The 23,653-nt window shown below is 44.0% G+C and overlaps 1 long non-coding RNA gene across 2 annotated transcripts in view; it reads left to right on the top strand.

Annotated features, from left to right (window-relative positions):
• LOC107996850 (uncharacterized) overlaps positions 1–23,653 on the top strand; it is a 125,885-nt gene that overhangs the window by 11,063 nt on the left and 91,169 nt on the right. The gene's annotated exons all lie outside the window — the stretch shown is intronic.

Genomic DNA, 23,653 nt, shown 5'->3' with positions numbered 1-23,653 from the left:
TGAAAAATTCAAATTAAATATCGTCTCTCTCGATTCTTGTATACCGATTGAATAATTATTAAAATACACATTTTTATGAGGATCGGAGAAAGAAAATGGAGCAAGAGATTTGTTTTATTCCACGAATTATCAATTACACTTTTGTTATTTAAGTTTTGCACAAGTTGTATATTGCCGTGGTCTAGTAATTCCTGACTAGTCTAGAAGGACCGTACAGCTCGAGAATTCAAATTAAATGGAGGAAAGGAAAGAAATAAAAAAAGAAAAGAAAAAAAAGGTACCATTATATATGTCCGTCGAACAATTGGAAATCAAGGTGTTGGAAATGTTAAGATGCTTTTTCCAAAGATGTACGGTTGACAGCAGGATGATCATTGATGCGTTTAGAACGTAGAATCGAGGCGTCGAGACGGCACCACGAACGATTTCCAACGGCGCAAAAGACGCGCCCACACCTCCCTTTTGTCCTTTTTTCTCGGTCGACCCGTGCATTATTTTCTTCCACAACCCCGGTCCCGGATCGGACCAATGCACCTGCACAAGACGGAACAGGTCCCAACAGGTCCATCTGGCTCGGATTCCCCTGCCTCGATGCTTCTTACCTGTCCCTCCCTCCCCCCTCTCGACGGTCTGATTTCAGGGAGACTGTCATTTTTTCTGGAAACCTCTCGGTAGAAGTGTTTGTGTTTGGAACACGATTTTTAAGCCTCCTCCCGGATTCTTTTTTCAAGCTTGTCCAAATTTTTACGATTTAACGAATTAACGGTTATATCGATGAGAACAACGTATATTGAATCTTATCGGTGTATCGAGTTCTTTCGTAAGAGATACAATTCTACAATTTCGTACAAGGAAAGGAAAACAATAGCCTTTTAACATCCGTTCTCCAAAATAAATATGCATTAACCCATCGCGTTTTTTTCTTTTCTTTCTTTCTTCTTTTCTTTTTTTTTTTTTTCTATCCCTCCCTTCCTTCTACATTTCCGCTGCATCAACCTGACACGACTTCACAAGCAGGCTGCCTCGTTTACGAAATCACACAAGAGGAATAGTTATCTCCTCGATCGATGCTTATCTTTCACATAATCGCCGTCCATTTTCGTAACCATTGCTACCCTACCATTCCTCCCCCCCTATTTACCTACCTCGCCTCACGAACGACACGAGACCGTGGAAAGAATTCGCGAACGGTTCGACGATCCACGACGGTTCACCTTGAGTTCCCACGGCCGGGAAAATCGAGCCGGGGAGAAGAGAAATCGAGACGACGCGGTAGCGGCGGAAGGTCGTTCAGATAAACCTAATCTCTAGATAACAGTGTAAATTTGCGGCCTCGAGAGAGAAAGAGAAAGAGAGTTATAGTGTTTGGATCGTCGCCAGACGAAGAACCGCGTCGAATCGCTCTCCTGCCAAGCTCTAGTCCCAAGAATACACGTCCGAATCGCGTAAAAGAATCCGAAGCTTGTGTGTGCGACTTGTGGAGAAATCACCCTCGTCATTTTTCAAGAATCGGGACAAATGTTCCACCAACTCGTTAGCGGAAAACCAATCCCGCTTCTCGAAGCATCAGTCAACACATCTTTGGTGGCTTTACGCCTCCTCTTTCTTCCTTTCTTTCCCTCTTCTTTTTTTTTTCTTCTCTCCACCCTCGAGTCAGCTCGGTTCGCGCGACCAACCAAGGGGATGAACACACTTGTGTAAACGTGACCCGAACAGCGGCGTGGATGACCAGAGGAGAGGAGAGGGAAACAGGAGAGCGCAGCGAGTGTCCCTTTGCAGAGGGAGAAGGACAGGGCAAAGTGGATTTCTGGTGGCTGGTAAAAGCTGGTAGAATCGTCTCGAGATGTGGCGGTTTCACATCTGGCCTTGCCTTTTCTCCCTTCGTTTTCGTTAGGAATACGGCCGTGAAAAGATCCTCGGCCGCGTCACGTAATAAATGGCATGGGGCCCCGAAAACTGGTCCCTCTCCTCGCCGTGGCCCCTATCTTTATGAGATCTCCTCGTGAAGGTGGACAAAAAGGATCCTCCCCACCCCCGTGGCCCGAAGGGGACCCGGGTTCCTGGAATTCGTCCAGGTTTTCTGAGACTTTAGGGCCCCTTACCGCGAACCAGCCACTCAGCATACGAGTTCTCTCTCTCTTTCTCTCCTCCTTTCGTTTTTTTTTCTTTTTTTTTTATCTTTTTTCTCCACATTTGGGAAAAACTCGTCGTATTTACGAACGTTTCTACCTTGGCCTCGAGCAAGATGCATTATCTGCGGTCTAGTCGTTAAACGATTCACTACAGGTGACGATATTTCGAAGGAAGAAATGGAATAGACACGGTTGAATTTCTCGAACAGCTTGTGGTCGTTACTTCTTCTCGTCTACTCTTCTTGCTACTCGTCTTTCGGGGATGATTAATGAATTCGGAAAGAGGGTGTTCGGTGATGGTTCTCGAGTTGATTTTTCATCGGTCGGAATGACGTTCACGAAACACGAAACGATACCACAACTGATATGTTTTCGTCCCTCTATCGCAATCTCGTCATGCAAATGTCACGTATCTCCGTCGTATCTTCGTTTGAAATCCCTCCTCCACCATCCCTAATTGTCCTTTTCTCTCGTATCTCGTCGTTAAAAATCGTTCGTCCAAATCTGCTGGGGAATAAGACCCAAGTCCCATAAACAACAACGAAGATCCGTTTAAAAAGAGAGAAAAAATAGGACTTCCCACACCGAGTCAAAGATCAGTCCCTAGGATCGCGTACGATTCGCACGAGGAGAGGCAAAAATCGGTCCATTAGAGACATCGATCCTTTCTGGAGGACGCGAGGATGACTCGGTCACGGTGACCTTGGCTCGACGCGATCAGAAGGAGAACGAGAAGAGGGGAGGGAGGGTCGCCGCGGAGGTAGAATTAGGACAAGTTAGAACGGTGGTTAGCGTGGGAGGGTGAACGACTAATCACAGTAATTTCGTTATGGGAGCCACCAGGAACGGGGTCCGCCCCGGTGCTCCACCGCATGATGCATTTTAATAAACGTTAGAAGAACGAAAGAGGAGAAGGGACTCGTCTAACGAAACGGGAGAGAGAGAAAGGGGCCTGAATTTCTTCCTCCTCTCGTATAAAGGTAGATGGAGGAAAGAGAGAAAGAAAGACGGAGCAAAGGGAGAATCGAGCCCTATGGTGTTGCCGTATGGGAAATCGCTCGCAGGCATGGTCAACGCGCGCATAATCGGTGGGCGTTGCATGGATTATTACGGGAAGCTAAAAAGTAATGATGAATTATTCTAACTCCGCCAAGCACCCGCAACAACCATCCCTCGACACCCTTCGCTCGAAGGGCCCCTTGAGGAAGACGTTCCTTGACCCCGAATTGCAACCAGGGATATACGCAGGTATAAATGCATGCCGTGGAATCGTTTACCGTCCTGCCCCTCTTCCTCTCCCGTCGACCCTCCAAGGGAGAACCACCCTTCGAAATTACGGGTTCGAGATCTTACGGTGATTCTCTCTATCTTTCCATCTCTTTTCTCCCTCTTCCCCCACCCCCTCCTCTTTTTCGGATTCGACCTGACCGTCTCTCGTCGCTCGCTTCCTAGAGAGAAGATTTCTTCGAGGCTCGCCGATGGAAATGGAAGATGTATGTACCGTCCAGGATTCCGATATTTATTGACAGTCTCGAATATGAGTCTAGTTCCTTATCGTAATAGGTATACTCCGGTTGTACCATCACAAATATTGATAGCGCTTATCGCTTGTGCTGGGGCGAGGATAAACGAAGAATTTTATGCTGTTACGATATTGAAAGAAATCTTGCGAATGCAATATCGTAATACTTGAGACGTCATTCACCGATCAAGACCGCGTATCGATTTCTTTTCCTTTCTCTTCCTCCCTCTCTCCTCGAATCTTTCGAATCATCGACCGAAGAAAATTGATAATCCTCGTCGGTGTCCGCGAGGCACGGACGACGCGTTTCGAAGCGGAGGGAAAAAAAAAGAAGAGAGAGAGCGGACGAGCAAATAAAGTGGTCGTTAATCCAGATCTCGGTGGTCGAGAGCGAGACAGCTTTCGCGGAGAATCCTCTTTGGATGAAAGAGTATTAGCGGAGGGGAGGAGAGCGGCCATTTTTGTTTCTCCCGGCTGGACACGATGATGAATAATTAGAGAGCTACCCGATCTCTCTCTCTCTCTTTCCCTCTTCCTCCATCTCTCCCTTGCCACCCCCGCTGGGATTTGCGAGAGATACGGACGCGAAAACCGAAAGCAGAAACGAACTGGTGGCCGCCTGCAGGGCTGCTGCGTGCACTCGTTATCTCGTTGTTTCGGGGCCCTGTTCGAGTAGGAAAAAAAATGTGTAGCGGGGAATTCGAGTGGCGAGGCCCGCGGGACACACCGGCGACCGCAATACAAGACGCACGAGGAAACCTTATCGCGGGCAAACAAGCTCGCCTGGGACATTATTTTCATGAAATGTACAACGACGACACGGCCAACTACGACGTAGCTCTTCCTATCTTTCTCTCTTTCGAGCTCTCTCTCTCTCTCGAGTTCTTCTTTCGAAAAAATATGTACACTTTTAAATATCCCTCCGTGCACGAGATACAAGATTTATTGGAATGAATAAATGGAGCATAGATCGATATCGACGAGAGGATAATTTATTAGGCGTGGGTCGGAGCTAATTTTAGAATTCCTAGGTAGACAGACTGTTTTCATTCTGTGCCAATAAAAAAAAAGAAAAAGAAGGAAGGAAAATGGAAGGATTTCAGAAGCGAGCAGAATTCGAAACGACGACGATCGTCGAAACAGAGGGATTACGATTCGAATTGCGCGCGTGTGTCGCGCAAACTCGATAGCCTCGATCGCGAGGCGTGTATAAATATTTAACACGGTCCCGTTAAACTCGCCTTCCAGATTCGTGAGCCGACTCGTGCGTCGACGACTGATAACGTCGTATAGCGATATAAATACAACCAGAATGTAAACAGGTTCGATGAGATAGCGTTTCTTTTTTCTTTCTTCTTTCGAAGATGGAACAGGAGAAAACGGGAAGAAAAAAAATTGGGGAAGAAAGGCGACGATAAATTGGAACGCGACCTATATCGCTTCAATAGCGACACGCCGTTCTTATCATCGGCTACCTCCTAGATAAAACTACTGAATCAATATCGACGCTATCTCTATTAATAGATTTATAATATAACGCGATTGTCTCGATTATACCGTCATGTTTATGTATCTGCGTAAATTCTTACGATTATTTCATAACGAATATACGCTTTATAAATAAATTATCTCGTTCGATCTTACGTGTCGTTGGAAAGAAAATAAAAGAGACACGCATACGCAAAAAAAAAAGAAAAGATTAATCCTGAGATATGAATTGCAAAAATAGCCTGTAAGTATCACAAAGTTCTTAATCTTCCTGAAAAAAAATTCATAATTATTTCTATTACCTTCGCTTCATTTCTGTCATCCTACATTTCTTTTTTTTTTTTAACAATGCAGATATTCGCAAACGTTCCTCGACGTTAAAGAATCAAGGTTAAGATTAATCACGTTTAATTAATTCCAAGATCGTGCCCGATCGTTACACGATCAAGGCCGCGCTGCAATCGTGATTTCGATCGCCACCAGCGAATCGGTGTGGAATTGTGTCACCTGCTCACCTCTGGTCCGCTTATGCGTCACGATTCGGTTATTCCGTCATTCCTTCTCGAGAGGGTAACGTCTGATTGTGCAACGATCTCTCGGCATCTTGTATTCGAGAGGCTGCGGAGCGTTGTTCTTTGGCCGAACGGGGCCGAGTCTCTCTCTCTCTTCCTCTCTCTCGTTCTCCTCCAACAGTCCCTCTCGGCGGTGAAAATTGTCGTGCGAAGGAAACGAGGGGGGAGCGACAAGCAAAGTGGCGACGAACAGGAAGGATTGGCTAGAGTGAATCATACCTTGCTCCACCGACGTCAGAAGACACTCTCGACGTGTTGTCCCAGTCCCCTGTGTTTCATAATTTTGCGAAACCGCGAAGCGGGGGCGGAATGAGACATCCGGGACACTTTTCGCTTCGATTTCCAATCGATTTTCTTCAATTCGAATTCTTTCTTTCCGAAAGGTAAATTTATTCGGTTAATCAATTACTTTGAATTAACGAATAACTTTTCGTGAATTGTACTTTCAAGAAAAGAAAAAATGAAAAATTGTATCGACGAAGAGGAAGGAGGAGCGAAAGAGGGCTACGAGCCGTCTGAATCATTCCTCGACCTTACTGTCGCGAAAAGATATTAATTTGCCCCCTTGGAGTGCAGCCGTGTTTCGTGGAAAGGTACTTTCGTTTTAGTTTACTACTTATGGACCCGGAGTACTTTGGAGTATCGAGGCGAAAAAAAAAATGTTATTATCGGCTTTGGGTTTGGGTTTCTACAGGGCCCTCGATGAACACGATTAACCAATTAGCGATACCGTTCTCCTTGTTCTACGCGCGGCAACTTTATCGTATTTTACGAAGCGTTATTTGGGGGGGAGGGAGGGAACCAGCTCGAGGAATTTCAACCGAGGAGCCCGAATATCTTTTTGCCACTTTGTCGTCGCCGCAACATGAAATATCGTTTCTCCACCTTGCGTAATTCTCTCTCTCTCTCTTCGAATTAATCCCTTTTCGAATCACTTTTGAAATCAACGTAGAAATGAATTCTATCGTTGATATAAAAGTATCGAGTTGTACGAAACGAGATACAATTCTCCGCAACGGAGAAAATATTTGCAACAATTTCGAAAAGAAGATATCTCTCCGCAAAAGATGTGTTAATTTCACTTTTTGAAATCTGAATCTACGCTTCTAGAAAATATTCGAGAAATCTCAACATGTATCCAGGCAAATGGCTCCGGATATGTTCTTAAACACAGAATTCGAAAGTGTCCAGGGAAACGAAAGCACGGATGGACAAAGTAAGGAAATCGTCGACCTCGGGACGGACGGGCGGACGACGTCCAGAACGGAAGTAAGCAATTTAAATATTCAACGAGTCTCTCTCTGTCTCTCCCTCTCTCTTCGAACAAGGCTGGAAACCGTGGTATTTGCTGGAAAAGGACTGGAGAAGTGAACGAACGATCAACGCTCCCCTTCCTCGAACATGGCTATTAAACCATAAGGTGCAACTCGAGCACCGATCCACACGGACAATGCGCGGCGTTCATCGACCCCCGCGGATCAATCCGCATTCCGCGGTCCGAATCTCGTCGAGGCAAGTGGTCTCCTTCGATGAGTCATCACGATCGAATTGACACCCAGTGGTGGTACGTACGTTGACCTAGACACACCGGTCTATCGACCATTTAACACGTGCGTCGCCGTTCCGTGCCTAGCGACGACTCTCCAGAAGAAGAGAAGGAGCGAGAGCTGTATATGATGGAAAGAGGGAAGGAAGAAGCGGGGAAAAAGAGAAAAAGAGGGGAAAGAGAAAAAGAAGAGGAGAAAGAAAAGGAAAAAAAAAGGAAAGAAGCGATGACTAAGAGGCCAGTGCGCGCACGTGGAGGAGCGCGATGCACCGTTAACGGGGTGGCTCTGGAAGGGGCTGGTAACCACCATCATCATCGCCGTAGCCACCAGCAAGGCCCCGATGACTCATCCGACCGTTGGTCTCTCCCCGTTGGTGAAGAAACGGCGGAAGGATCCAGGGGCGCCTCCTTCGAAGTAGGGCCCCACTCCTGGATTAGCTAAACCTCGTTGTTAGACGTTGTTAGACGCTGCTAATTATTCCGTGTATACGAATGGCATGGCGAGAAAAGTAAATTGGCCGGTGCTTGCGAATTGTAGATACTGCTTGGAATAATACCGAGTGCTCTTGGTGACACTGTTTTGTCATCGATTTCGAGAATTGCCTTTGAATTAACCGCGATTCATTCCAAGTGAGTAAGTGGGTAGTAGTGGTATCATAACCTTTACACCTATTAAATCATTCAAACGTAATTCCCGCTGAAGTCGTGTACGGTATCTCTCGAATCGAGAAAAATGTCGATCTTTGTGTATCGTAAACGAGGGAGGGCATATATTAATTCGCGACGATAAATGTCACGATTACAAGATAATACGGACTCGACTTCCAATTGACTCGGAGTAGAGTGTTCCACGGTACGTCGTGCGATCGAAAATACGATCGATATTCTCGGTTGGGTCGACCGATTTTACTTTTGAATCGTAACAACTGAAACTCGATGTTGGCTAGGATCGATCGAGGGTCACAACGTTTACAAAATTGAGATACGTTGGATCGATTTTATTTTTGAATCGGGATATGAACGACGCGATATCATTTATTAATAATTCATATCCCTACGAAAGAACTTGCTCACCGATCCTTAACGTACTTAGGATACGTTACGGTTTCCATACGCGACGTGTAGACAACCCTCTCGATTGATCGATTTACATCCAACCGGTGAAAGGATCGAGGTGTCTATTAAATAAAGTTGAATTAAACTCGCGTATAAAATTCGCTTTAACAATTTTCTCGTGTACGCGAGACTTTATGAGTCGCGATCATTGCTCGTAAAAATCATTGTACAGCTCGTTTCCTCCGATCTTCGACTTTCTCGAACGATTTCTCGAACGAGTTAGTTCGATGAAACTAACTTCACCACTTCAACGAAACGTGGAGAAAAAGAGAGAGAGAGAAAGAGACGAAAGAGAGGGGACCAAGATGCGATCTCACGAGATTAGAAAGCAAGCCTAGCGTACCTCGAAGGTACGATAGATCGATAAACACGGATCATTTTTTGTCTCCCGCTCGTTGTTACACGCTAATGGCCGCGAAACATGACTCACACCGTGTTTACCGTCCTATTATCAAGTAATGGATTGTGGATCTATCACTTTCTATTTGAAGTCGATGCGTATCTGGATCCAGTGGCTCGCGTTACCGTGTTATCGTTATCGAATACACCACGTTGGATTGCATTACGCGATACGAGTAATAAAAATCTGTAAGGAAAGGAGGGAGGCGGGGGAGGGAGAAAAATAAGGATAAATAATGGAATCGGTAGAAAAATGATGGGCGAATCTCACGATGGGCTCTCTCTCTCCTCTTCTTCATCGTTTACTATGTTCCTTCCGAGAACATAGTTCTGTAAGATGAATGTACGCGGTGCGCGGATTTACGAGGATTATCGCGACTTGTTGGAGACGTATCGATCGATCGTATGGATCGGTGTTCGTACGGAGGGGTTGCGTAAAAGACGGAAGGACTATGGGTCAGAGGGAAAAATCGGGGAAAAGGAGGCCGCAGTCATTCAACAATGTCACCGCGCTCACCGGGTCGGGGAAATAAATGAAATGCATTTCCATGCATACTTCGATACTAGCTGACTATTAATAACGGTATGACAGGTTGACTAATGATCCTCGATAGCCCAAGCACGGCTTTGACATTACGAGATTAAAATGCTGCGGATGATGGAAAAAATTGGCGAGCCCGTCGGGGGTTGACGGTTGGAAGAAAACTTTTAGCGCGCGACTTACTTAATACGATTACGACGCTCCCTCTCTGTCCATCTCTATCCTCGAGGATCCACGTTGCTTTCTATCGATCAATCCCCGCTTTTTATTATTTGTCGATGTTTATTCGTTACGGGGATCGAATGGGACGATCGAGAAATTTAGCGAGAGAGAGAAAGAAAAATGGGAAAACGTCTCGTTTTATTCTCATATGACGACAATCGATGGAGAAAGAGAGAGAGAAAAACAACGATCCCCGTTTATCCAACGAATAAACGTCGGGAGAATAAATCGCGTGACCTGTTCCATAGGATTTCCGGTAGATCCTGCCATCGATGGAGAAATGACAGGCGAAAAACGAACGAAATTACCCCTCGCAGTTGATCACCGCCGCCAATAAGGGGGTAGTTTAGCCCCGGGACCATCGAATTCACGGGGGCGTCCAAGGGGGCGAGCCCTTGGAGTGGGAGGAATAACAATCTCGCAGAGTGTTTCTGGATATCAGCCTTAATGCGGGCTGTCCGGTCAACCAGATGCCCTGTGATAGGGCATGCGAATTTTTTTTTTTTTTATTGACGAGCGGCCGTCCTGATGGGATTTTCATCGCCGATCTCGCCTGTCTGCGCAATTGAACGCCGACTGACGGAGGATCGCGTCCAAATCCGCCGCGTTTATTTATGCAAAACGCGATCAAAAGCGGTCGACACGCGTGTTTCGGTGTATGGTATCGCGCGGAAAAATCGGCAACAATTGACGGCAACATACGCGTTAAAGGGAATGGACGATTTCCACCTGGTCGAGTCAGATTCGCGACCAGGGGGTTTTGGGAAAGGGATTTATAATATCTGACAGGAACGATGGTTCACAAATGGATCCCATTGATTCAACGCGGGAGGGATATTTTGAAATTGCGATAATCGAGAGATAAATAATCGAAAGAGTCCATATCCGTTCCTGCCAATAATGTTCCTCGAACTTGAACGCGCACGGTATCCTCCCATCGATCATCGAACCAGGCCAACGAAACTTTCTTTATCCCTCCGAACGTAAAACGATCTCGAACTCTATCGCGATGAATCACTCTCGAATATCTCTGCCCGGGGAACACGACGAACGGGCTGTTTCCCGCTGTCTTCGCGCGTCGGGAGAAAGACAATTAAATCTCGGTTTAAGGAACGAGATTCGCGGCGAGAGGGATCGAATCGAATCGAGATCAACGCGCGGATTCGCTGGAAAGGGTGAAGACTGGCAGAGAAGCGTGTAAAATTATCGTTCATCAGCCGAGTGCTGCTCCCACGGGAATATCTCTCTCTCTTTCTCTCTCTCTCCCTCTCTCCGGCGAGAGAGTTCATCCGCCCTTTGTTGCGCGCCAATTAAAATTAGCGCTGTTAATTACGCGGTGCCGCGACGCTTGTTAGCGACCGTTAGGCCGAAAACTGCCAAAATTAAGCGGACGGGACGAAATGTAACGTGCCGCGTCTAATGGTGTAACGCTACCAACTCTCCATTTTTTTTTCGTTTTTCTTTTTTTTTTTTTTTTTGGTCTTTGTCACGACTGATTTAGACAACAGCACGGGCGAAAATATTTTTTTCCCGAAACGCGGCGGATTTCGCCCGTGGAAAAAATACTCGGGTAATGCTCCTCGAATTAATCGACCCTCGTTCCGCGAAATTCTCTCGCTAATTGGGTTTCGCTATAGTGATTTCTTTTTTCTTTTTTTTTTTTTTCCTCGTTTAGTTAAGCTTGGTTTTGCTTTTTGTATATTACGAATGTTTAACGAGCGAGGCTCGTTCGTTCCTGCGAAAATTTGGGGAAATTTGGTTTGTAATTGTAGGAGGAGATAATTCTTCACTGCCGTGTTACTATTAAAAAATTTTATTCTGATGATATTTTATCATTATAGGCACGATTCGAATGAAAATAATTACGGAGAAGAAATTATAAATAAATCATGTAAATAAAAATTCACGGCCGTTTAAAACACATCGATAGCGAAATTAGAAAATTGGCCGGATACAAAGAGCATCTCTCTGATTTGTTCTTCCATTGTTTGCAACGTTAAATCTGTAAAATCCCATGGAGGAGCACGGAACGGAACCCGACCCACGCCCCCGTATTTGTTAAACAGTCGTGTAAGTACCCACAAACTGCGCGGTGATTGCGGTCACGTGGCGGCTCGCATCGCTCGAACGGAAAGTAAAACAGAGAGAGACTGTACACGCCCCGGAGGGTGGTTTCTCTGAATGGCTGTTGATTGTAATCATCGGGTGTAAGTAATGCCGGTGGTACGCGGACGTGTACGTAAATCCTATCGTGACTCGAGAATCCTGTCGCTCGAAAAATATTGTGAGGGGGAGGTGGAGGTGGAGATCGAGGAAATTTCGTCCGGCCCTATTTCCTTTTCGAGTGCATTTACCTCGTTGGGCATATACGATTAATTTATTCGCTAAGCGTACGTCGAGACACGAGTATTCGATACCTTTTATTCCTGATTGATCAACGATTAAAACGTTTGGTATTTCGAATATCGTCTTGCGTACAACTCTTTAGAAATTATTTTATATCAGAAAAGGATTAAAATAGAAATTCTTAAAAAAGAATCCTATATATCCGTATAATAAGAATCATTCGAAAATTCGGCGATTTCCAAAGCGGAAAGGTAAAGCCAATAAACCGAATCGTATCACCGAGAATCCATCGTCTGAACAAACTCCAGCAACATCCACGTAGACACAAGGAGATCAATGCTGGGATGTTTTCACACGAGATGACGTTTAATTAATAAAACGCCCCCCAAACCCTCCGGGACGCGATATCAAACCGCGACGTTTGAAGACAAATGTCTGAGCATGTTCGAAACCTGGATCGAAGCTGTTTGTCGGTCCCTGCTAACGCGTTGTCAAACCGAGGATGCGAAATGGCTCTCACGCGAACACACGCTCGCCCGTTTTCTAATTGGCTGGCGGCGATGCGCTTCCGAGCCAGCCTGTACTCCTTGACGCTTCTCTCTCGCCAAATTGAACGTGTATGCTCGCGCGGCAAATTGAGGAATTGAATATTCATACGGATCCAACCCTCTCTCGCGCAAAGGTGAATTCAATTACGCATGATTGCCCGGCTCTAACCCTCTACGCCGCCCTCGCCCTCTTTCTCCTCGAGCATCCTCCTCCACTCGCGTCTTTCCACTCCGCTCTCCGCTCCATCGGAGCTTTATCCACCTCCTATCGTCTCCCTCCCCGTAATTCGCGTTTCCCACCTTCGTCGGTCTCCGGGAGCAGTTAGGCCAATTTTACGCTTATTGGTACGTAAATACGGTTCCACCTGGTGGAGCCTTGCCCGTCGTATAGAAGGGATAGAAGTGACGAGAGAAAACCCTCTCCTTTTCCTTCGAATCGACCCCCCTCTCCGTGCAATTAACGTCTCCGCTCTCGAGCGGAAGGGAGGATTTCGATCCTGTGACATCCCACCACTAGCTTCTTCTTAATTGCACGCGTGTACGTTGTTCGTTTGAAGGAATAATTACATTCGTAGTTACATTCGCTGCTCGATGGCCACGCTTCTTCGAAACTTACCCTCCCCCTGGGAGAGTACATCCCCCGTTGTAAATTCAGAAACGAGGCAGAAACGAAATGTTCATTGTCTCGCGCACGATCTCGTTTATAACGAGCAAAAAATAAAAAAAACCACATTCGGCAAGTATCTGCCGGTCGATTAAAAAAAGCGGAGGGAGCCCCTGTCGGGTCCTCGCCGATGCTTGGACCAACCACCCCCTGTCGACGATTTGGAGAACAATGCGGATCGAAAATAACCGGACAGGCCGTAGCTCGTTAACGGGCTAATAACTCGGTTTTTACGAGCGGGGACGAGCAACGGGGTGTTTTAGGGCGACGCGCATCGATGATGGCGCAGGTGCGTGAAAACTCGTCGTTTCTCGATTTCTCGCGCCGTCCCCTTCTTTCACTCTCCAACGAAATCCATAATTACTCATTTTTCCTCGAAAGATTGAAAAATATCCGTGTCGAATTGCGCGTTTAGAGTGGCAGAGAATCGATCGAAGAATCGATGAAAATAAAGGCAGATCGCGAGTGAGTCATAGAATAAGAAAGAAAGAGCGTGACGGAATGATCGAGACGAAATTTTTAGTTGAACGCGAGCTGTGTATATGTAGAGGTTACACACTGGCGTAACGCGTGTAACCTTGGCACACTTAACGTAGAGACGATAAATTGTTTACAATTAATAATAATAGAGGAGAGTCGACGTTTATAAATATTACTATTACGCTTCGATTTTGTCCCTTGTGTTCATTCGCGAGCACAACACGTCTCGTTTAACATTGTTTCGTCGTACAGTTCGTCGTGAACGTTTGTCTCGCGAAGATCGTTCCACGGAGATCTTAGAATTATTTTCACGATAATGTCGTAAATTAACGGTAACTGTTCGTCGATTGAAAAAATTTAATCTCGATCTAACTCTAAGAAGGAAACGCCGTTAACAAAGTGATTCACCGACCAGAAACCACGCGTATACGCGATAAGATACCCGTGAGATAATATGCACGTGTACAAATATGTGCAAATTAGCGAGTTAAACGATCATATTATTAATCGAAAACATACAATTGAAAATTTTTTCTTCGAATTTCGAGCAATAATAGGTAGGAATAGTCTACGTGAATCACATAATTAATAATAGATTAATATCTAATAGATTATTGAGTCATTGCTATTGCTGGAGGATAAATATAACATTCGATGGATGAAAGGAACGATAATAATTAATCGAAAGACGATAATTCGATGAACGATACGAAAAACGTCAAAATTTCTCGAAAGCGTGGAAATAGTTTATCATTCTTTGTTCGTAGCACGAATCTGATCGATTCTAAAATTCAATCGACAATCAATTCAATCATTTCGAAAATAAATAATCGAGAATCGTAAAATATACAATGGATAAGGAAAATGTCTTAAAAATTTCTTAAAAATAATTCGCGATTCTTTATTATGATCTGATAACAATTTTTTTTAAATTCAATCAATTTCTTAACTCTGATGAACGCAGATAAATTACTCGAGAGAAATTCAATCGATGACATAAATTTTTTTTAAAAGTTCTGTCACCAATCAAATACGATTTCACGATTCCTCGATTCGACACACGAATAAGATGAACAATCAAGAATCGAAAGATAAATCATTGTTGGCGAAAATAGTTTTTTAACGCAATGATAGACAATCCCTTAAATTTCGAGGAAAAAATATCGAATATCGCGAACGTGAATGAAACGAGAATCTATTTATTTGTGAGAATTGAGGATAGAAACGATTATCGTTGTTTCGACGTGGTTAAATCGGCCGTTTCCTTCGTTTTCATGGTGGAGCCCTTTCACCGCGATTTCTTGCGATCTCGAGATGATTTTGAGGAAGGAATAGTAGGTTAATACCCACGGCCGGTGAGTCATTGGGATTGTTGGAGGGAAATAATTTCGTATTCAGTATCGAGAGGAACGATGATAAGACGAAATTACACGAGTTATGACTCATTGACCGTACCTGATAATGTATTCAAACATCGTTACATACTGTGCATATTTATATCGAAGTTTATATCGTTATGTAATTAATTTCTAAATTATTTGCAGTCACTGATCATAAATCATCAAAATCATCATGTTCATCGATTTTTTATATATATATATATATATATATATATATATATATATAAAATTCTGACATTAATCGAAGGACTAAAATTTTGGGAATGTATTATCGGAAAAATGAAAGAATCGATGAATTTCTGATTGATTCTGTGCGAATAAAACTGTCGATGGTAGTGGAATAAAAGCGGAGGAGGATAGGAAAAGGGAGAGGAGATACGTTTGACGGGCGCTGAAACATCAGGTTCGTGTAACGCCGATAGAAGAAGGGTGAATAGAGGCGAAGGGAAACGAAACAGAAACGAGGAGCATAATGGCGTCGCTTCGTGCACTTTCATCGATTTAATTTAACGAATTACAAAAATCCATCGATTTTTCCCTCGCGTTTCGACGGATAAATTAAAAACCTTACTCCTCGCTTAGGAATAATTGAAATAATCGAAATATATTATATCGAACGGAAAGGAAGATCGATGGCGAAACACAAACAAAAGGAAAGCCATCTCGAAACCCCGTGAGACAGCAATTCCTCGAGCGTCGAGTCATCTGGGAAGAAGGACAAGTTACAATCGCATTTTTCCTCCTCTCCGAAAACGTCGATCACACGGTGCCCGTGTATCCAAGCTTGCCGTGTATCGTATCGATAGGCATTCCAGGTTCGAAATAAAGGCGAAAGAATGACGTCCTCGGGACTTTGTACAGGTCTGAGAAATGCGAGGCATTTCCTCGTCGCGGCCGAATTCCTATTACGGGTATAGAGACGGGAACGAAGACGTCGACGACGACTTGTCCGACGACTACGGAGTAAGGAGAGGAAGGGAGGGGAGAGGTAGGTGGTACGTCGACGAAAAGAAGTTGGAATAGTGTTTTGTTTTGTCCAGCGTGTAGGTGGACATCATGATGACAGGATGGGACATAAACGTGGGGCTCCCGGGGGAGTTACGGGACATAAAATCCCGCTTCGACCTCCCTTTTCCACGTTGGCGTCGAGATGTCGGGGCTTGCCCGTTTTCCCATATAAAACGTGCCACCGTCCCTGCCCTTTCCTCATCAGCCTCTCGACAACTCGCTCGATCCTTCCCTCGAAATTTGTCCCGAACCGAGAACCGATCGCTCCGAGAACAGATTGAATCTCACCGATACCTCTTCCTCCCGTTTTCAGAGACGATCGAATCCTCCTTTTTCCTTTTTTTCTTCTTTTCAATCGAAAAAGATTATACCATCTAGAAGATATTTTCTCGAGGAGAAGCTTCGCGGTGGAATGGATGGATAGCCCCTTGGATAGCTCTTCTACAGCTGATGGAGTAGTAGGTATTTACAGTGGATCTATTCGCAAAGTGCGTAGGTAACTTTCCTATCTCGAGTATATTTGATCGCATTGAAAAAAGATATGAAAAATTGGCTCGCTCGCTCGTGGCGAAATTTCTCGCGTAAGGTGTACGAGATTACGCCTCTCTCGAGCTTATTTATCTTATCGGAACGGAACGGTCAGACAGCTCGGCGACACGAGATTCGATTCGATTCATCGCTCGATCCGTTTGATATCTTCGACTGGAATCTATTCCCTATTCTTTTCCATGTTCGAACCGAAATCGTGCGTGAGTCGAATATACTCGTTAATTTAATTTTGACACGTTATATAACACGATGAATAACACGGAGGGGGAGGAAAAAACTAATCTAAAAGGAAGAAAATTAATCCAATGCAATTTCCGTTGATTGACCAAACCTGTTCCTCGATCCTCGAATTCACCCTATTTTACAGGAAAGTGTCCAACCAGCTCGGGGTTACGCGTGACAAACGACACGACGGTCCCCCGTAATCGTAAATCAACGAAAATCGAGGTCGCGGCAATTAGAGCGGCTTATGACAGCAGGGGTTAAACAACTAGGTGGAAGGCCGATTTGATTTTTCCACGTTGTATGTCCACCTTATGTTCACCCTTACAAATGTGTAATAAGTTTGTTTATCACGTCATAAGGCGGCCAGGTGAAATATTGCATCGGATCGAGCGGAGGAGGCTCGCTGGGTTAATCGCGCGCCCGCCGTTTCCAAACGACTTTACGCAATAACGATCATCGGCGTGCACAGGTGTACGCGCGAACGCATGAAATTACGTGGTAATACGGCGTTTCCGCGTCCCCTCGCGCCTCTTGACAGCAAATCGAGATGACTCACGTGTTCCCGTTACACCGCGCCGTCGCGCGTTTGTTTCTCTTCCTCTCGAGATGCCACCGATTCGTTCCTTTCTTGTTTTCCTCCTGTCCTTTCCTCTACCTTGTTTTGCCTCTTCCTTTTTTTCCCTTCTTTTCTTTCTTTCTTTCTTTCTTTTTTCTTTTTTTTCCTTTTGCCGAAAGTCGAAGAAAGTTGCTCGAAGGAAATGTTACTTTAACGAAAAGTAAATTCAACGTAATCATTTCAATGGGAGAATTCCTCTGTTTTTCGTGTCGTTAAGGAATTTTTTATTGAGATCGTAGATAGTATTAGGGTATACATTTTTAATTTACGTAGAGAGATTCTTACGAAGGTGTAACAATGAAGTAAGAATATTTTGAAGAAATTTTATAATCGATATTAGAAATCGGAGAAATTAAATAATGTAAACAAAGAACGTGTGAACGTGTAAGTACGTAGAAGAAGAGATAAATGATGACCGTTCCCGGGCGAAAGTGAAGATTCAAAGCCGTATTATAAAATATGTATTTTATTCGCTGGAAGCCTTCGTTTCTGGTTCTATCCGTCGATTTCTCCGCGGTTTTCACGGGGAAAATGAAATTCGTCGATAATAAGATAATGAGATAGCTCAGACTGAGTTGCGCAAGTTGATGCAATCGAGTTTTATTGCAACCTCGAATCGTCGATAATCGTTTGAAAAATCGGACGAATCTTCCGATGCCCGAAGGTGCAATCAAATTCTATCGTCATTTTTCACGCACATCGATTTCCTCGATTTTTCTTCGTATATGCTCCATCTAAATTTATTAACAATCTTCTTGATTTTTGTCCGTTCTCTCTCTTCATTTATTTTTTTTTTTTTTTTTCATGTCCATCCGATAAGATAAGATTGGATTATCAATTGGAGCAGAATATTTTTTCACGACAATTTTTTCAAGACAGTGAAATGTATACACACGATACGATATTTCTCGAAAGCCAAACTACGTGTTTCCACCGTAGAAAACCTCGACACGTGACGAATGAAGAGTGGACGGGTTTGAGCGGCGGCTGTACAGTAAGCCTTCCACGTGAAACAACAATAGAGAATCGAACTCCCCCTCCGAGATCGTGTAACGTGTCACACTTGCCCTTGTCCAAATACAAAACCGACAAACCTATATCCACCGGGAGCATATTTATATCTCTCCGCCATAATCACCTTTCCACCCTCCCAATCTTTCACCTAATACATACTTCATTACCTTCATCCCCTGTAATCACCCCGAAATCGATATTCCCAATTTTAATAAATTCCCAGAATAAATTTCACGACACATAATCGGCCGATCGAACACCACTTCATCAACCCACTCCTGCCAACCAACTCCAAAATCGATATTACCAATTATTTAACCCGATATAAATTCTCGAAATAACGTTGCCGCGATATTAATCGAACACCTTTCATCAACCCTCCATTAACCTGAGATTATTCCTTACCCAACCTCGGGGATAAATTCTCAAAATAAATTTTCGCGATATTAATTCCGGCCGATCGAACGAACGCGCCCAAGGTCGAAATTAAAAATGGATGAATTTGAAAAAAGGGAGGAGGGGGACGGGTGGAAGATGGAGGAAATCGAGCGCGATCGGGGAAGCAAACGAGCCGTGAGTACCCTTGACAGTGGACAACGTCGCGGGTTTCTGTGCGAGCGCGAAACTCTCGTACTAGAATCGTGAAAGGATCTAGGATCGAGCCTGCTCTCGGTCGATTACACGGTAGCCCGGCAGAGACCGATCGGTGGACCCTTTCCATCCCAAGATTTCTGTTCAACGATCCGTTTTATGAGTCAGCTTGACTGCCTTCGCGGAAGGGACTGGAGCAGATTCGCTGCTTCGTAGCTCGTGGAACATAGAGAAAGAGAAAGAGAGAAAGAGAAAGCAGGAAGAAGCTGGCAAAGATGAGCAAAGGGAGGAGACGAGGAGGATCGATCGGTTCGAACGATCGCCAAAGAAATTATTGCGGCTTCGTTCCGGCCTGATAAACGACTTCTCTATACACCGCCGTTTCGACGTTTATGCTTTTTTTATTTTTTTCTTTCTCCCTCTTCTTTCTTTCTTTCTTTTTTCTCCTCTATATTGTTTTCTCTTCTCTATTTGGAAAACTAGATCGAGTTTCGAAGATGACAAAGGATGAGTTAGTGGAAACGAGAAGTGGTAATGCCGAGAAAAAGTGGAGCAACGCAATAAAAGCGTTATTGAGGGGAATATCTGTATCGAGATGGATCCTGCTCGCGTTTCTTTCAACGATACGATACGATACGGTTCGCTTGAAACTCGGAGCGGTACACGTTTACCTAAGGGTAAGGTGATCGAAGTTGAAATTCACCTCGACACCTCGTGAAGAATTTGCATAGAAAGTATCCGTTTATCCGTACAGGTTGTCCCATCTTCGTTTTTATTTTTATATTTTATCGTGAAATTCAAATTTAATAAGTAACTAATGGTTTTTAAGGGTATGCATGAATTATCTTCTTTCTTTCTTTCTTTTTAAATTGCATCGATTTCGTACAATTTCCTTACGCAATTCGATCGACTAAAAACTCGTTAACGACAAAAAAATCATTATAATAATTTCCAGCGAGGCGTAATCTCCTCTAAAAATTTCAAGCCGATATCCATCCATTCCGAGATCGAAGGTAAAGGAAATCGGTCTGCGAAATGGAAGCACATGTTACCTTCCACATGCGCGTTACTCATGCAGCTCGAATTCATTCCCGATTGTTACATCGATCGATCTATGCTAATGGAAATCGTTAATGCGTCCGCAAGGATCCTAATCGGTGGCCGATAATCTCGCGGAGGGATCGCGAAATTAAAATGCACGCGCGCACAGGTGGGCACATCGCGTGTTTGCGCCGACGGACCAAAATGCGTGTTACGTCATCGGGAGGCAGAGACCACACGGTATTTCCTGATTGTGCTCTTTTTCTTTCTTTCTTTCTTTCTTTCCTTCTTTCTCCTCCCTCGTCGAATTATCGGAAGAAGGGCCATGAAGCACGATGAATATGCATCAAAGCATAGTGCATGGTGCTTTTTAAATTTATCGCCGGCCATCCCCTCTTTTGTAATATTTAAATACGTGACGGTATCGTGGATAACTTAATTCTTATCGGTTTGAATTAAAATTTGGTTAATCCGATTTCTGATTTCAACGTGGTAAACAAAATTCTAAATTCTCCGAATATATGAATGAAAAGAAACAAATATAAATCATTCTCTTAAAAATCCTCTAAATTCCTCCAAGATCGTAACGTAACGTAACGTTTGCGTCGCTGAAACTCGTTAAAACAGCGATTCGTCTCGGAGAGATCGGCCAGATAACCTTATCTCACGCTCGAAATAATAATAATAAATCCGGTAAACGGTTGAAATCCGGAGTAGCGTTAATGTAAATTCATGCGCTCTCCTCCTAATCGGGCCTGAAGTACACCTGCACGCGCCATATGGTGTTTTCTATTCCAGGAGCGACGACGTGTTGCCGTATTCGAATAGCGCGTGTGGTTCCACGGGGTTACGACCCCATCGTAGGTGAGCTTCGTCGGAGCGACCCTTACGACGATCATTACGTGCCGCCGCCACGCCACGGATTACGAGCTATTATCATTCCAAAGTGGAGGAGGGAGGATTGGGTCGATCCACGAAAAAAAAAAGAGAGAGAGAAAAAAACAGCGGCATATGTTTAATAAGTTCGAGCGTCGTTCGTTTTCCGCGCCCCTCTCGGCGACCGATCGGCGGGGCAACAGGAGGAGGACGACGAATGTTGACACGCGCGATAATTAAATTTGAATGGGAGCGATTGGAAAGTGCGTGTAATTGCTTGTTGTTTGATCCACCAGTGCCGATTAAACGGATTAACGAATTAATCGTAACCGCCGGTCGGTTATTGGCCGAGATTGCAAAGGATATCGAAATTTTGCTTTATCACTGGATGGATATTGCGGATTGGAGAGTTTGCGTTCGAGAGGGAGTAAAATCGAGAGAATATAGTGATTTACCGTGTCGTACTTATCTCGTTTTATCTTACGTTCTCAAGTTAAGAGTTTATATCGAATATATTTGAAAATTCGTTCGAAAATTCTGTAATATTGCGAGAGAGTGACTGTGCGAGAAACGGTTTTCTCGTTTTAACGTACTCTTGTAATATTTTTATAAATTCCTTGAGAAGTTTGCGCGTGGAATCCTCTAATATCGAAACGTTCTCGATCTATTTTCTCTTCTCCGCGTAATAGATAGTTGGATATCCAGAAGAGGAAAGAATCGAATCTTAAATAAATTCTGCGATCTTTCCTCTTTAAGCTTCCATCGGTGAATTACAACCGAGTATAAAATCCATAAAATATTCTCCGCGCTCTCTCCGTTTCATCCTCCTTTCCACTCAAAAGAGACCAGGTTTCCGCGATAAGAAGACGACTGCGAAGAACTCGCGTTGGAAATTTTACGTATCTTCCTTTTTTCCCGTTCTTTGGATAAGCTTTTTCCTTCGAGGTTCGAAGGAATTTCTATTTTCGTCCACTGGTATTTCCCTCTCCCTTTCTCTCTCTCTCTCTCTCTCTTGTTCGAAGCTCGCGTCAAGATTTTAGAGAAGGCATTACAGGCCACGACAGTTTATTATCGCACATGTGGGGTTTAGTCTGAGTGTTGTCTCCGACTCGGCGAGCGAGTCGGCCCGATCTTCTGTTCGCGAGACCGCCGAATAAAATGAGCATCTTCCGACCGAGGGATCGAAAGGGGGAACAGACCTCCAGAAAAAGAAAGAAAGAGACCAGGCCAGATTTGACCTGCTACGCTCGGATCAACGTTCTTACTTTTCGTCCACCAAAGTATCCCAAGCCACGAAAACGAGAATCCTCGTGAAAAGAAAGAAGAAATATTCCAAGCTTGAACTAATATGCGATGGTAAAATTGAAACTTTCGTAGATTTTTTTTTTACAAAAGAATTAATGCAAGTTGGAGTTTCCTTTTAAAGCGGAGACACTCTTATTTATCTTTATTATATTCGAAGGGAAAATTGTTATTCCACGATTGACCGACTACTGAGAGAATGATGCATAATATTTCGATATAAGGGAGGGTAAGAGATTCGATATTCGAATAATAAAATCGAAGACGCGACAGGTATTTCAAAGCGGAATCAAAGCGTGAAACGAGATAAAGTTGAGAAAAGGAAAGAAACGAAAGAAAAGGAGAAAAAGAAGCGGAGAAGAGGAGAGCGTGGAATAGGAAATCCACTTTCGTATTTACATGAGAAAGGATTTCGTACGTGGATTAACGCTCGGTAGAGGCGTTTCTAGAATAAGTCTTTAGAAATTCTGATCGTTGCCAGGGCGATAAATAACGAAAGTCCTCCTCGGTGTATATCTTTCGAAAGATCAGGTTGGGATAATGAGAGGCAGGGGGCTGACCCGCAGGTGTGGGATGGGGATCTGCTACCGGGCTACGCGTCATTGGCGTAGCCACCAAAAAATCGTTTCCTGCCTCGAGAGATTCCCCCGGACGCCTCGCTTCGCCAGATCCCAGATCCTTCGCCTTTCTTCCAGATCCGGGGGCCCCATTATCCCATTTTTTTACCGGAAATTTTGATTTGCTGCCACCGTTGTAAAAACGTCGTTCCTCGATATTCGATCCTCCGTTATATCATTGGAGGAAGGACGCAAAAAAGAGCGAAGTCTATCTTCTGGAGAGAGATGGAAAAGAATCTCGCGAGGAAAGGGTTTATCTCGAGAGATTGTTTTCTTTTTTCTTTTTCTCACGAGTCTACTTTGAGCTCGAAGTATATACTTTGAGCGGTGTTTATTTGATAATTTTTCTTTTTTCTTTTTTTCGAATTTTTACGAGTTTTATAGTTGTCAGTTCTCTCTCTCTCTCTCTTGGCTCCTTGGTATCGAAGAGTTTCGTAAGAGTTTACTATTTTCTTAAGTTGGTGGACGCGAGATATCGTGAGGTTTTATCTCGGGATATACCTGTTTCCAGCTGTTGTAAATTAATGATGTAGAAGTAGCTCAAGGATATGATGTAGACGTACGATGATGAAACCGTGGTGTAAAATGTTTCGTCGAACGTCTAAGGTAGGGAAGATTTTATCCTACGAGCAAATATTTTTTATAAGCGATAATTTTTATACCTTCGTTTCACTCGAAAGCCCGATTTTTCGTTACGTTTTTTTATTATTTATCAAATCTTTCATTCGATTCGGAAAAATCTTCCGTACACGAAAAAAGAAAAAAATATTACGAAAACCTATACGATCGTGCAATCGTAATATCCCACGTATCTCACGTAAGAATAATGACTTTCAGG

The sequence above is a fragment of the Apis cerana genome, linkage group LG2, assembly GCF_029169275.1.
Source record: "Apis cerana isolate GH-2021 linkage group LG2, AcerK_1.0, whole genome shotgun sequence".
Classification (NCBI taxonomy): Eukaryota; Metazoa; Arthropoda; class Insecta; order Hymenoptera; family Apidae; genus Apis; species Apis cerana.
This window is presented reverse-complemented; position numbering and strand designations above follow the sequence as displayed.